This window comes from Grus americana, chromosome 12, assembly GCF_028858705.1.
Source record: "Grus americana isolate bGruAme1 chromosome 12, bGruAme1.mat, whole genome shotgun sequence".
Classification (NCBI taxonomy): Eukaryota; Metazoa; Chordata; class Aves; order Gruiformes; family Gruidae; genus Grus; species Grus americana.
Window position 1 is genome coordinate 15,616,701 of NC_072863.1, and position 14,774 is coordinate 15,631,474.

A 14,774-nucleotide genomic window follows, 5' to 3' on the forward strand; every position below is an offset into this window, starting at 1 on the left:
TGGATATCCGTAAATCTAATGGATGACTGAATTTGGAGAGAGAAATCAGAGTTACTGCATTAATATATACATACACACATAGGTAATATTGCTACTGTTGGAGTCTTTCAATTTGAAGAAATGTAGCAGGTTGTGCAAACTAGTGAGTGATACATTCATGTAGAAAATTTATATTTTAAGCTAGAGTGAAAGCCTGTCAAAAATGAGGCGTAGTGACTTGTGGTCTGGAAGAATATTTTATCACTTGTCACAATTAGTTGTAAAATTGCATCCACTGCTTCAGTTTGTCAGCTAGACCAAGTCCGTACTGCTTGTAATTCACTTGGGATGGATTTTGTGTAGATGGGACAGGACACATTAGGGGTAAATGTTTTGCAAAAAAGTGCACAGCTACTGTGAAATTAAATATTCAATTATATTACCTGCTGGGTTTCATTATTCAGAAGGATATCTAGAGTATTTGTAACAACCCTTTCTTAAATGATTTAACTGCTTTTAGGACCATAGTCAGCTGTGTGAAATTCCACCTAAATCCCTGTGCCTGGTCTTTTATCCGTGCCAGGTTCAGGCAAGCAGCTCGTGCAGTGACTTCCCTGGCTCTTTGCCATGGGCTTTATATACATGCCTCTCTCCATTGCCCTGTCACTGGGGCATGGGTGACTTCAGTGCCCAAATATAGCCCTAAAAGGATATATTCCGATGGAGTTAGGCAAGAATCCTGAGGAACGTGGGCCTGAGTTAAGAGACCACCTCAGCAATGGGCTAGGCTGGGCATGGGGATCTCTGAGCACCTGCCTGGCTCCCACTGGACTCTCTTTGGCTCTAGCTGAGATATCAGAATATTCTTGTTATGCCAGTAAAGAATAATTAACATGATATTTCTTTCTCTAAAGAGAAGTGCAATCACTTCTTCATTTGACATATTGCTAACAACAAGCTGGTTAAATCAGCTATTAAATCAGGTGAAATGAAAGTATTCCATTTTATACCCTCTGTTCTGTTAACAGTGGAGGGTATAAGTCAAAAGTGCAAGACCAATAAAGTCTGCAAAGCTGAAGATGAACGGTGATTGCTCTGAGGGCTCCTTGGTTGTGGGATGTATGTGCTCAGTCAGTCCAGAACTCTGCAGTCACATATGCCAGGAGCACCATCACCTTGGCTTGGGACTGATGGCTTGGCCTGTGGGATGCACTTCTGCTAGAGTCCTTCACAGCACTGCTTGGGAAAGTCTGTGGAAGAGGCTTTGGTAGCCAGCCAAACTCTGGGCAGTGCTCATCTGATGTTTATTTTTAGCTCTTTTCTTGTCAGGGAAAAATATGCTTGGGAGTCTAGTGATAGGAATTAGGGACTAAGGAGCCTGGAGGAAAGACTGAAATGTGTCAGGATTACTGCTCCAGTCTTTCCTTGCCTCCACTTCCGCAACACTGGTTGAATCTGGCCAGTTCCAAACTCAGGGGGAACATCAGTGACCAGGTGGCTCGCTGTTGTGGGACTGCAGCAAAGCTGAATGCAAGAAAAGTTAAGAAATACCAAGCAGGTATTTGCAGTGAGGAGGTGAAAAACAACATTTATTGATTCCTTTGTAGGGTGAATCAATCTTAAAAAGAGAGCCAAAAAGACCCTTCTTATTATAACATTGTTAAGATTTAACTTGGGCAAACTGCCATTATAGCAATTACTGTACTTTGGTGTTCTTAAGGCTGCCTATTAGACAGGGTTAAGAGGTGAAACCATTTGTTATTTCCTCTACTATCCAAATAATATAAATCATATGTCCTGTAACATTCAGTAAGGCTAGACTCTTCAAAGAGATCAGAAGCTTAATTATTCATGCTCTATATTAACATCAATATTTCATGGTGAAGAGGAAGCATTTATGTGAGCCGGGTGAGATTTTTAAGCCTCCTTTATTTTGAGTTGATTTAGGGAAGGAAAGAATTTAACTCTGGAAACAGACCGATAGACTGATAGCATGGACTTGATTCATGTGAAGCTGTTCTGCACAGTTAGAGCTTTAAAACAAGATGATGGGACAGTGTTGTGCTTGATTCTCATCATGGTGCAGATTCCTTTTGTAAATGTGACATGGGACATGGAGCTCTTGAGACATCATGAGAAGTCTTGCTGTTAACTCAGCAGGAAGCTGGAGCAGATCCCACCCTGGGTGATGTTCAACTCAGCACCTCATTTTTGAGATGTTTGTCCACACAACTACAAACAATGTAGGTGCCCAGACAGAAGCTTCACTGACATACAAGTCACATAGCTCAGCAGTGTTACTCAAGGCAAGGCTAGTCTTTGGGATCTAATCTTGGAGGGACACATGATCCCATCTGACAAATGAGACGGAGGTGGTTGCTCTGGCCATGTGCAAAAGATGCTTAATGGTCCCCATCTTGGCTCTACTGTGTTTGACCTTATAAGCCTATCTTTGAATTTGAGTAGTTTATTCTAGCTCAGGGGGGAGGGGGGAGATTTAAATCCTGGGAGTAGCCTGAATTCCTCTGTTGGTGAGCATGATAATCAAATCTAGATAAAGGGAAAGAGCATTTCAGAAAAGGCAGGAGGCATAAACCCTGGTGATTTCTACAGGGGCAAGGTCCAATTGAGGTAGGCAGAGAGCTTTCACTGAAGGAATTGTGGTGTTTTAGCCCTGCAAGGTCATTGAGTATGGCTTCCCTCTGGCACACCCTGGTCCTAACACAGTGGGATGTTGAGAGGAGAGGTTGTGGCAGAAGATAATAATGCACCAAAACACTTTGTCTCTTCCACTGAAACACTCCAGCATTTCTGTTAACCCAACCACATCCAATTTTTTTGTGAGTTACCTTTCTTGTCTGCACTCTTCTTCCTGTTGTAGGAAGGAAAAAAATAAATTGCTTTTTGGCTAATCTGATTCTGCTCCAGTCACAGCTGTTAAAAAAAGAACAAAACCTAATCAAAACAAATCCCCTCTCTGAAATCTTCTCTTCATGGCATGGTTCAGCTTTGATTTTGGTGATTTATTAGAGCAGCAGTGTTCACACTTCTGTAATCAAAGGCCAGTTGGTACTTCAATACAGACCTTGATTCCCAAGAGTCTTGTAACTTGCCTGTGAAACAAGTAAATAGCTGTTGTCCTAAACTGAGGAATTGTCTTAAAAATATTATGCCTTCTCCTCCCTCTTCCTCTCCCTTGCCCCTAAGCCCTTCCTCAACACTCCTTCCAAAATTTGTGCACACTGTGAGGAAGCAAACAGTTGATTTTGGCAGGAGTAATGTACAAGGGGCCATGGAGGATCCTGTCTGTGTCCCCACCACTCAAGTGCGGCCAGCTATGTCACACAAACTATCGTAAGCAGAACAAACTCTATCTTAACACCAGAAAGGATGTCATTCCCTTTCCAGCTCCTGGAAGGCCGTACTAGTGCCTCTCCTAGTTTCCAGTGAAAATGGAAACTTGCCTGTGTACATCAACGTTTTTGTTGCACCATTTTTTATCTTAGCTTTTTCCCATCTTCAATGTGTTTATCTCATTGTTGTATTTCAATGAAGTTGCTATGTTTATCCTTATCTGTGCCTTGGTTAATGCTGTCAGGTGCAGCTTCCAGGCCAGGTAATGCCAGAAGTATAAAATAGGAGAAATGAAGCTCTTGTATTGTGCGCAGCTCTTACCTCCCTGTGGCTGTGGGAAGCCTTGCTTGGAGCAGTGTCTATTCCTGCCTTTTTGGGAACAGGTGAAGGGAGCAAAGGGGAACACAGACTGCTGGGAATGTGGCCTGTTTCTGTTGTGCAGAGCTGCCCCGTGTGTGTTTCAGCTGGCTATCAAAGCATCAGTGACATCTAAACAAGTTATGGTCAGTGGAAAAACAATCCAAACCCAACTGCAACCTCGAATATGGCTCTGGGACTGAAGGTGGCTCCAACCTTTTGGGTCTTTTCTTGCTGTAAGAGCTGAGAGGCTTCTCAAAGGGTTGAAAAAGTCCTGTGAAGAGGCCTCCAAGTGACTCTTCCAGTGATGCTTCTTGATGCTCTGCATCATTCACACTTCCAGCAACGCTCAGCAGTGTCAGTAATGGCACTAGACATTACACAAAGTAATTGGCACTTGCAAATAGGTTTGTCCTGGCTGCACACTTTGCCTGTAAGTCTGGTCAAGTTAGATGTGTCAAAAAAAAAAAGGAAAAAAATGGATGTTAGCTTGCTTGAGAGTCAATTGAAATGTCTAGTAAGTCTAATAACTCTTTAAAAAATGATGCTTAAATTTCTATTGGTGTCCCTGGAGGTATATCTGTATGTAATACTGACTACAGCAGGAGATATGAACCATATATGCTCTGGAGAATCTGTATTTTCAGTTTTCCTTTTGTTAGCTGCTGCTGCTAACACTTTCTTCACATTTATCTTGAGTTACTACATTCTGTTATTTGATTCTTGCTGTGTTCTGCAACAATATTCGGTATTATTAGGCTTGAACTTAGCTGTAAGTCTTGGGTTCTGTTCCATTGCTAGTACTAATGGATGTCAGTTTTCATTTTGTGAATCCCTGACTGTTTGGATGTGTTTGTATATATACAAATGCACAGAATGCCTGTCTAAAGCATCATGTCACTGGTGTCTGTAGGAAGCTCTGGGATTTCCTGTGAAGCATCTTAATTAGTTTTGCTTTTCATGTTGACATCCTAAATTCTAGGCTTGAGTTATGTATTAGACTTTTTTCTCCTTGTTTGTCAAAACAGAACAACTTCTTCAGAGCAGAACATAATGCAAATGTTAATTAAAACTGACAAGTCAAATTGATGTCACCTATTTCAATCAGAAGAAAAAAACTGACTAAAATCCATTCTACCCTTGCTGAAGATGACTGAAACTTGATTACTGAAATCTATGGGCACAGAGTGAAGACCCCTGTTCTGCTTTTGCTGTTTCTTGAGGCAGGAGGCAGCCATGCCATGACTTCAGAGAGCAGAGCTGTTGCCCACAGGGCAAGGACACCAATCCCACTCTCCTATATTGCTGTCAAAGCTGCTCTGCTGCACTTAGCAAGAGATGGCTTGGACGCGTCTGCTGGCAGACCATCTTTGGCCAGGTGTGATCCCACAAGCTGATCTCTCCAGGTTGCACACGTAAGTGTTGAGACTGGTAGTCATCAGCTCTGTCTCTCCAAAGTGCTCTAGGGATTGCTGGGAAGGAGGTCCTTGGTTTGAGCCTCACGGTTTGTAATTTACGTGAGCGTTGCCGATGCCAGTGCAGGCAGACCGGTGAAACCAGCCTCCCTCAGTTGCTGTTTGGCAGGGAATAAAACAAGCGCTGCCCACAGAGTACTGGCTGTTGTCATAGCTGACAGGAGCGTGGGAGCCCTCTTTGTGTAGCAGTGAGTTAGGATGGCTGATAATTATTTCTTTCCCTCCCTCCCTGAGAGGCAGAAGGTGGTGCAGGCACCTAATTGTCACAGAAACTTAAGGAGTTTTTCAGTTTGGATCTGGTTTTCTTCCATCGCAGAGTACTGCATAATTTTCAGTGCATCCTAGTGGTGTGCTGATGGTGTACTCCTGTTGAATGGCCCAGTGAGAAGTAAATGCCTACGCTTAGTTGGTGACGTGTGTTTACTGGATGGTGAGACGTGCAGATGCTAAGAAGGAAATTATTTCCTATGTGGACAGACATCTTGTGTTCAGTGCAACCATAGCATCTACCTTTATAAATACGAGGATATATTAGATACACTCTGATCATGTCTTAAAAGAACATTTGTGATATGATTATTAGTGCCTTGTATTCCCTTTCAGTCTGTGTGCACTACTAATGATAGCTACTATTTATATATTTCTTTTTTCCATGTCTTGGGAAGAGTCTTCCACTGCTTTCTAAAAGCCTGGTTCTTTCTCATGGCCATCCCTGTTTAAGCCACCCCTGGGACTCATCACTGTCAGCTTCAGTGCCCAGCCTGTTGCTGAGTGCTGGAACGGTCCCTAGGTCAGTGGGGTTTATTTTTTTTCTTATTCTACTCCCAGCCCTGTTTGCCTGGTAAGTAAAGGCTGCTAGGAAAGAAAGCCATTGCCTTTTACTTCCTCCAAATTAAACCTTGTTGTCTTATTGGTGTGATGGAGTATTACTCAGGAAAACATCATTGCTCTTTGGCTTTTGGTTTTTTATGGCTTCAAAAAAATTAAAAATAAAAATCCTTCTTTCTTCTTGAACTCTTGTAGCTTATTGTGGTGGTTGAAATGGGTTGGCTGTCTGTAGCTTGAGAATTAACTTCAGACAAATATCCAAGTAACTTTGTTAACAGAATTCATACTTGTTGGCTAAAAGTAAAGCACTTGTGAGCAAGCCTTTCAGAGCACAAAACACTTGAGAGAAACTCTAGGAAAGCCGGCTGGTATAATCCATTTCGATGGATGAGACTCAGAGGGCATTACTGTGGCAATCTGCTGAAGGCAAATAATGGCTCCCCTTTTTTTTTGATGTCTGGGCTTCTGCAGTGTGAACAGAATATCTGCTTTTTACAAATGAGGAATGAAGGCCAGATGCAAGGCTGGGCTGGTGCCAGTTGCAGTTCCTAAAGTTTAGGTCTGGAAAAGTGAAATGTGCTGCAATGAAGTGTGTGGAAAATCAGATGTCTTGAAAGGCAAAGTGGCGACCAGAAAGCTGCCTAAAGCGAGACTGTGGGAGGCATGGGGGATGCTGTGCTCTGCAGTCTTCTCTGTGGAAGTCAACTCCCTGCTCTGGAGTTGCAGGAGGAGTCCTCTGCCTGGGACACAAGGCCCGTCTAGTTGTGCAGCTGCCACCCAGAGCAGATCTAGGCTGTGCTGGTAGGTCCCTGTTGTTGCCACCACCTAAGCTACCTGTGTGGGACACTGTCAGGGCTGTGAAAATGCAGAACTGAAGTATCTGAAGTCATCCAGCTTGAATCCACATCTTGCCTCTTGATGCAAGAGTGAAATTCAGAAAGGTTGGCTAGGTGCTTATAACATCCCTTGGAGCGTAACCATGATGCTACAACTGAGCCTCATGGGGTAAGATATTTTGAGGCACTGGGGAAGGAAGAGCAAATGGCTCTGAGCTCAGGAGCATACATTAGCAGGGTGATGGCTCTGTAAGGGCTTTCCCAATGGCCCATATTCTTACCAAACTGCTCTGGCAGCATAGGAGATTACTGTTGAATACAGAGCTGAGGAGAAGAAAAATCCTGCAGGAAATGTAGTCTTTGCAACCCTTGGGGAGCCAATTCAGTCCTAAGTGAAGGTATCTGTGACTTGGACCCATTTCCAGGGAATTGCAGTAGTACAACAAATGCACTAGACTCTGTGCCACTGATCACCAAGAGATTGGTGATATCAATCTGTAATTGTTGGTAAAACCCTGATCCTTATTTAGTGGAAAACCTTTTTTTCTGGTGGCAGTGCAGCCTTGCTGCTTTACATTTTTGAAACGGGTGAGTACAGAACTGAGGAAGTTATCTGGGAGCTTCCATCTTTCTATCCATATTTTCCCAGTTTCAGCAAGGGGAAATAGAAGCTTTTCACTCTTTGGCAGCAGTTGAGTGTGGTGTGAGCCTGCACCACTTGAGCAACAATTAATATCACATTAAAACCAACTGGCAAGAAACCTGCTTTGAGTAAGAGTGAAATCTCAAGTGAAAGTTATCATGACAAAAATTCTGTCCTTTCAGTATCATCTTGGTTGGAGCTGGGGAAAGGGACACAGTAGGGACTGGTTTCCCACACTTGACACAAGGTTGGGATCTACCTGGCCTGAGCAAGCAAATGATGGATGGAGCTGTTGGCAAGGACAGTCAGTGGGGCTGACGGAGGGATATGTAGGCTGGGGTCAGGCTGCTGGGGTATGGCTGGCTTTCCCACAAGCTGCTTGTCCCTGCTGACTGCCTCCAGCCTAGCCATGACCTGTGGGGAGCTGAATGCTTCTGCACCAAAAATGTAGTAATGTAAAATCTGGATGTTAGCCATGGTAATGGCTTGTCAGCTGCAGGTTGCTGTGAGCATGCAGCTCTTCCTAGGGTTGTAGTGCATTTCTGGAGAATAACTGAATAATGTTGCTCAGCAGTGAGAAGTCAGCTTTAATGCAAAGAGGTCTTCATAGCCCAGGGCAGCATAGGCTGCCAAGGGGCCTGGATGCCTTTTAGCCCCACCTTGAGTGCTGCAGCCAGTGTCTGGGCTTGGTGGAACCACTGTTTTGTCCTGAGACAATTTTTTTTCCAGCCTCTTGCCCCATCGTGGTAGTGCAATCCAGTTGACAAGTCACGCTAGGATGCAGACAGATATGTCTGAAGCTGCATTTGCTGACTGCTTTATTCTGAATGAGTACTGGCAAGCATCCCGTGGGCTGTAACACGGCCAGCTAACAGCATGCTCAATGTGTATCTTAGCTTGCTCGTTTAAGCAGCCTCAGTAAAAGTAACTGGAAGATGCTCCTAAGATATACGTAGGGGAAACTGTCCTTTTTCCATGGAATTGCAGATAGGAGCATTATTTCTTGTCTCAATTTCCAAATCTATGAAACTCTGAATTATTGCCATTCACGAAAACTGCATACAATTCCTGAAGATCTACTTTTTGCTGAGAGGAGCTCAGCCTACCTACTATCAGCCCTTTTTTTCTTTTATTTTTCTTTCTTTTTTCCCCAAGGAAATACTGACACCTTTGTTAAGACCTGGTTCATGTCTGGGTGAAGCAGGGAAACCATCTACCAGATGCAGAAAAGATCTGTTCTAACATCTGTCCAGCATTACCTGCCAGTCACACAAAGCAGATGGAAATCACATAGCTTATTTAACTACATTGAGTAAAGTGCAGTTAAATTACCAAAATACATGCCCAGTTTTGTATTGCATGCAATTCTCAAGGTTAGTATTTCTGCTGGTTTACATTTGATTACTAAAGATAATGAAACAAAGATTGACAGATTATTAAAACAGAAAAGTTGCAGGTTTAGGTAATTTGCAAGTAATACTGGAGATGTGAGACTGCTGAAATGCTGCTGGTTTAAATCATTGTTTTATAAACAGCTGTGTACATGTAACCCTGCTAATAACCAAGATATTAAAAAAATTTTGTATAGCAATGTCTTCTAGAGGTGGGGGGGCGTGGTTACAATGTGGGTTAGATGCTGTTATTTTCTAACTACTGTTCAATTACAAATGTTCTAATTTTCTCTTAACACTAGCTACTGCTTTTCTTGCTCTCTGGTGTTTTTCCTCACAGATACCTCAAGCTTTTATTCTGTAACAGCTCAAATCATGTTCAAAGTAGAGTATTGTTAATAATGGCACTGGGGTATGCCTTTCTGAAGGCAGATATTGAAAGTTCAAAACTAGAAGACACAAGCAGAGACCAGCAGTATTTGAACCTAAAATCTAAAGTGGTATCAGTTTAGATTATGGCTTTAGTGCTGATAATCTCACAAATGTCAAATGAGGAGTCCCTGAGGGTAGTTTTTCTTTTGCTTTAGATGAAAGAACGGACAGAATTGTCTGGAAATGGAGAGCTTAAACATTTAAGGCCAGTACGTACATAGGTTATTGAAGTGAGAGGCATTTAAGAACTTTTGCTCTTCTCTACAAGTGCTACACAAGTGAAATCCCACTTTGTTATGTTAGACTGAGAAAGCTGCTTTAGCAACCTGGGTTGGCAGCTGCTGAGGCCCTTAGTACGAAACAGTACTTCTCTCCTGAGCTGTTCAGCACCAAGTGCTCCTTCCACATGGTCCTCTGGCTGGTCGAGCAATCCTAACCACTTGACCTCAGTTTGGTTTTTAAAGACTTCTGGGTCAAGATCAAGGGTGGGTTTTGTTTTGCTCTCCAAATGCCTGAATTACGTCAATGGCTTGGATTTAGTGGAAAACCTAGGAAGGAAATGGAGCAGTAGCAAGGGAGAAGGCAGTTGAAAAATAAAGATATGGCTGAGGGTCAGTGAGACATAGAAATAGTCAACATAATATTTTTTGAGAAATGCTATGAATGCTAGAAAGCTGTGGCTAAATGAAAGCTACATTGACCCATCATACTTAACCCCTGAATCACTCAGTAAAGGAGGACACTTTGTGCTCACTTGCATGTTGCACAGCTAGTTCATGGGTATTTGATTTAGATGTGGTGGTTTAAAGGCTGCCTTGTGCTCAAGTTGGACTCAGCAGGGAAGGATCATGCCCTAGCGATTCAAAAATGAGGTTAGTGTAAATCAACAGTGACATATTTGTTGTTCTATTATTTTTCTTTTTTTTTCCCCTTGGTGGTTCTACAAGGAATTTAAACATCAGGAAGTGGCTTGGTTTTTCTTATGGAAATTTTCAGTGCAGACAGACATTTCTGGTGTGGGGGAGAAATGTTATTTCAGCCAGCTCTGCATCAGAGTGTCACAAACACACAATACTTTTCTCCATAGCCTGGAACTTGCAGGATCTCTTTCTGCAAGAATATACATGATCTGTGTGGTACAGTGTGTACACACTAAACAACTCTTATAACAATAATGAGAGCAGAACTCATAATGTGAATGCCTTGTAGGGTACATCCATTGCATGTTTGCATCCAGGACCCCATGTCAGACAGAGGCTTGAATTAGTTTCTCTGAAGAAAGTAGTGTAAAAATTCTCCTCTTTCCTCTTGAACTGTGAAGGAGGGGGCTGAACAACTTGCACAAGGTCATCCTCGAACTGTCGAGGGCTCTGACCTGACCCGACCCATACCATGTGATTGCATGTTGGGTGTCTGAGCTAGTTAAGTCTGTCTCAGGAATTCTGCATAAAGTTTTTTCCCCCAGATACTTCTGAACAAGGTGTGGGCTTCTTGGCTTGATGTTCCTGAGCGGTTTTTGGTGCAGTTGGGAGCATGATTTGGTCCATGAGTGAGAGAAGTCTTTTCTCCCTTTCTTCCCTTCAGTGATAGTTAATGCTTTTGATTTTCAAGGTTTAATCCTCAGGGATTCCTTGAGGGGACTCTTTTCTGGGTGCTCTGAGGCTGGTGAATGTCTTTGCTCCCAGGTGTGGACCCAGCTTCATGGTGGTGCAGGGACCCAGCTTAGAGAGCAGAGAAAGGCAGCTACTGGCGGTGTACATGGAAGGAGGGGCAGGCATTGTGCTGGTTTTCTCCTGAGCAGCTTCTCCATGGAGTTTGCCTTGATCTCAGCCAAAAATAGCCAGGAACAAGCATAGGAGCAGAGATGAAGCCCTGCTGAAGGCTTTTAACTGCACATGGTAGCTAATGGCAAATCCTGCCTCGGTCTCAGATAAAGATCCTGGTGCTGTTTTCAAGACCTGGAATCTGAACCCCTGCCTTGTTCACAGGAAAATTTGACCATGGGAACAAAGAAAAACATGTAGATGAAAGAGTGTAAAGGAAATCCTCTGGGCTTCACACTTGGGGAATAAGTAAGGGTTATTTTCTGAAATGTACAGATCGTCTTGTTTTGAGATCAATTAAATAAGATTCTTGTGTTCTACTGAAATGCAGTTAAGGGTCAGACTTGGTAGGAATTGGTTGCCTGGGTTAATGAAACTATCATCATCTTGTTTTAATCATGGTTCAAAATTCTGGACAAACTTTCTGCAAATTAATTCCCTGCAGCTTCTCTACCACAAGGGGTTGGAAGCACAAGGAGTGGCCTGGTCTTCCTGTCTGTTCCTTAAAAATTATCAAAGACATACAATCAAAACTGGATTCAATTTTCTGCCATTTGGCTCTACTGGTTCTTTCCCTGGGCTCAACCAGAGACCAGCAGTGATGGAGATGGAGATTAGTGGTGATCAATCTAATTTAGTGGTTGGTACATCTCCAGTGGACTCAAATGGACTACAGTTAATCTAGTTTTCAACCATGCTTGTGTTGTGAGTGCAAGTTAAAAATCTCTTTATATACATCTTACCAGACAGCCTTACAGCTAAATGTATCAGAGTGGGAGGAAGGAGATCTGGTGTTAGCTTGCAGCTTTGCTACAGCTTCTCTATCTCATCCCGGCATGGCTCTGCAAGGAATTCTCCTCAACGCAGTGACTTAAAAACCTCTTTTCACATTTCTTTTGGAGTAAGAGGAACACACAGTTACCACAGCTCAGCTTGTGTGGAGTAACTCAGCTCTGGCCCAAAGCAAAGTACAGAGCTGCTGTAGCGTAACCACAAAGCAGCTGGTGGGCTCCCGCAAAAGAGGACTTTCTTGTTCAAGTTGTACTTAGCAGTAAGGGAGAGCAAGTAGTGTGTGTCCACACTGGACACAGCTGTGGTGGCCACACAGCACTCCTGTGCTGTAGCCTAGAGAAGTGTCCCTTTACTAGCCGAGGTTCCCAACATTGATTGCAGCACAATATATGGGCTTGTGGGAGAAAGAAACAAGGCTCTTAAACTAAAACACAGTTTCACTGGGGAAAGCTGTGCTAGGAGCACAAACTCACATATCTCTCTGCATCCTAAGAGAAGTGAACATTTCTCAGCTTTTATAGGTGCCTGCACCTTAGGGAAATGGCTGTATCAGAGCACCGACTGCGCGTAGGGTTTGTAAATCTGGTGGTGTTGGTGTTTTGCATTGCTTTCAAGACCTCTTCTGAACCTGGAGTCCTTGTCTGCTGTCCTAGTTTTCAGCTGGGATAGAGTTAGTTTACACAAGAAGCTGGGAGGGGACACAGCCAGGACAGCTGACCCAAACTAGCCGAAGGGATATTCCATACCATGACATCATGCTCAGTATATAAGGGGGGAGCTGGCCAGGGGAGAGGAGTTGCTGCTTGGGGATGGGCTGGGCGTTGGGTCAAGTGATGAGCAAATTGCACATAAATACTTATCCACAGTAATTACAGGAGCTGTGTATTCTGACAGACCAGGTGATGCTCCTGTTTCTGATGCTTTTCAGCCACTGAAACAACCAAATGATAGAGCTTTATTAAACCCATCAAAGGAAAATGCACTTTAAGCTGTGGCTGTTGAATGTTTTAGGTGTCTTTTCTGTCCCATCTGGTTTTCTGTTGAGTTAGGTGTTTGGGAAGTTTCAGTATGTGTGACAGATAGAAGCCTCAAATCAAGCCAAGGGCTGCTCCCCAACATTGCCTCCTGCCACATCCAGACACGTCTTGGCAAACAGCGGCTTGGCTCTTCTCTTCATGATGTTCTCTGCTCTCCGCAGGGTCACAGCAGCATACCCTGATATGATGCCATGGGCTTTGTCAGGAGCACAGGCTCTTGTGAGTGTGCTCTGCTCCCTCCACCAGCCTGCCCTGCAACAGCAAGCTTGAGCTGAGGGGTTGGGGTGTCCCTGAGCAAGCTGGTGCTGCCTTACCCCTTGGTTGTGGGACCTGCTTTGGGAGGTAAACCAGTAACTTGGGGAAAAGTTGGGAAAGCTCAGCTGTGGTGGGGTCTGGAGCAAAGAATGTTTTTGCAGGAGGTTGAACAGAAAAGCAATGACTTATTTTTCTCTACCAGTTTTCAAGTTTGAGTTAATAAACAGTGTCCTGATGGGAGGCTTATAAATAGGCTTGGGTGTAGGACTGGACTTTTTTGCATTGAGGGAACTTCCTAGGGTCTGTGGCTCTTATATTCTAGCTACTGTTTGCCCTGACCCAGGCATACTTAAGACTACTTAAAGCTCAAAGTGCAGATGGCAGTGACAGCTATGTACTTCTGACACAAGAAAGCATCTTGAAGGAAAACTTGATGTTTCCAAAAATGTGCCACTCACAGGGATGGGGCAGAGGCATAGCAGAGTCCTGCAGATGGAGTGTGGGGCAGTCCAGTGTGTGCTGTGCTAAGGAAGGGAACCCCTTTGGGGGGGTGTGGGTGGCCCAGGACCACCGTGTCAGGGGGTCTGCAGTTTGCCAAAGGGGATCTGAAGTGTGGAAAGCGTGTAACAGCAAATAGCAATGGTCTTGCTCTGGAATTTGTGGCACCCTAAATCCTGGGCCAGCTGGCACAGGAGCAGAAGGGAGGCCAGAGGGTTGCAGCACGCATGTCTCTTTAAGAAGAAATGACCATTCAAGGCCAAGGGATAAGATGTGTGGGACTACTACATGTGTGCGGGACAGGGTGTCCCTCTAGTTGTAAGTGGAGTTTGTTCTTCTGTGCTTGATTCTGCATCAGATACAGCCTATCTGTAGGTTTGATTGCAGTGCTAGTAGGTGAATCTATTTTTCAGAACCTATATATTGTCAGATAAACCCAGGGTTAACATCTCTGACAATCAGGATGCCATGGAGTTCTGTGCCTCACTGACTGTGCAATTAACCATGCGAAACTAATTAAAATGCAAATGGCAAAGAAGGCTGTACAGGTGAGGAAACGCTGATGTGTGCCACTAGTAAGAGTGGACATATGAAGATTTTCTTGATTTTTTTTCCTCTTTGCTGTTCTTTACTTTCTGTATTTCCAAGGGCAATCAACCAGAAATGAGGTACTGAAAGGATGTTTCACTTAAATTTCTTTTTTTCCCAGCCTTTCGTGTGCAAGTCCCTGGAATTGGTTCACAGCACTGCAGGTGACGGATTAAGTCTCTAGAATGTATAAACTACACTTATAAAAAATTATCTTCCCTGAGGAAATGAGGCTAATTCAGATTCTTTGAGTTTTAAGACTCAACTGAATGCACAAGCCCAGGTGTATTCATTATTTTTTAAAAACCCTTTTAATCTTCAGAAGGCAGCGTGTTCAGTAATTGCTGTTTGCAAAAAAATATTCCTGCTTCTCCCTCATTACAGCTTACCTTTCCCATTTGTAAAAACCTGTGGCTGTAAAGCCAGGTCTCACTTGAATGTGTCATTTGTGGAATAAATGGAAGGGCAGAGACAGTCTGGGGCAGC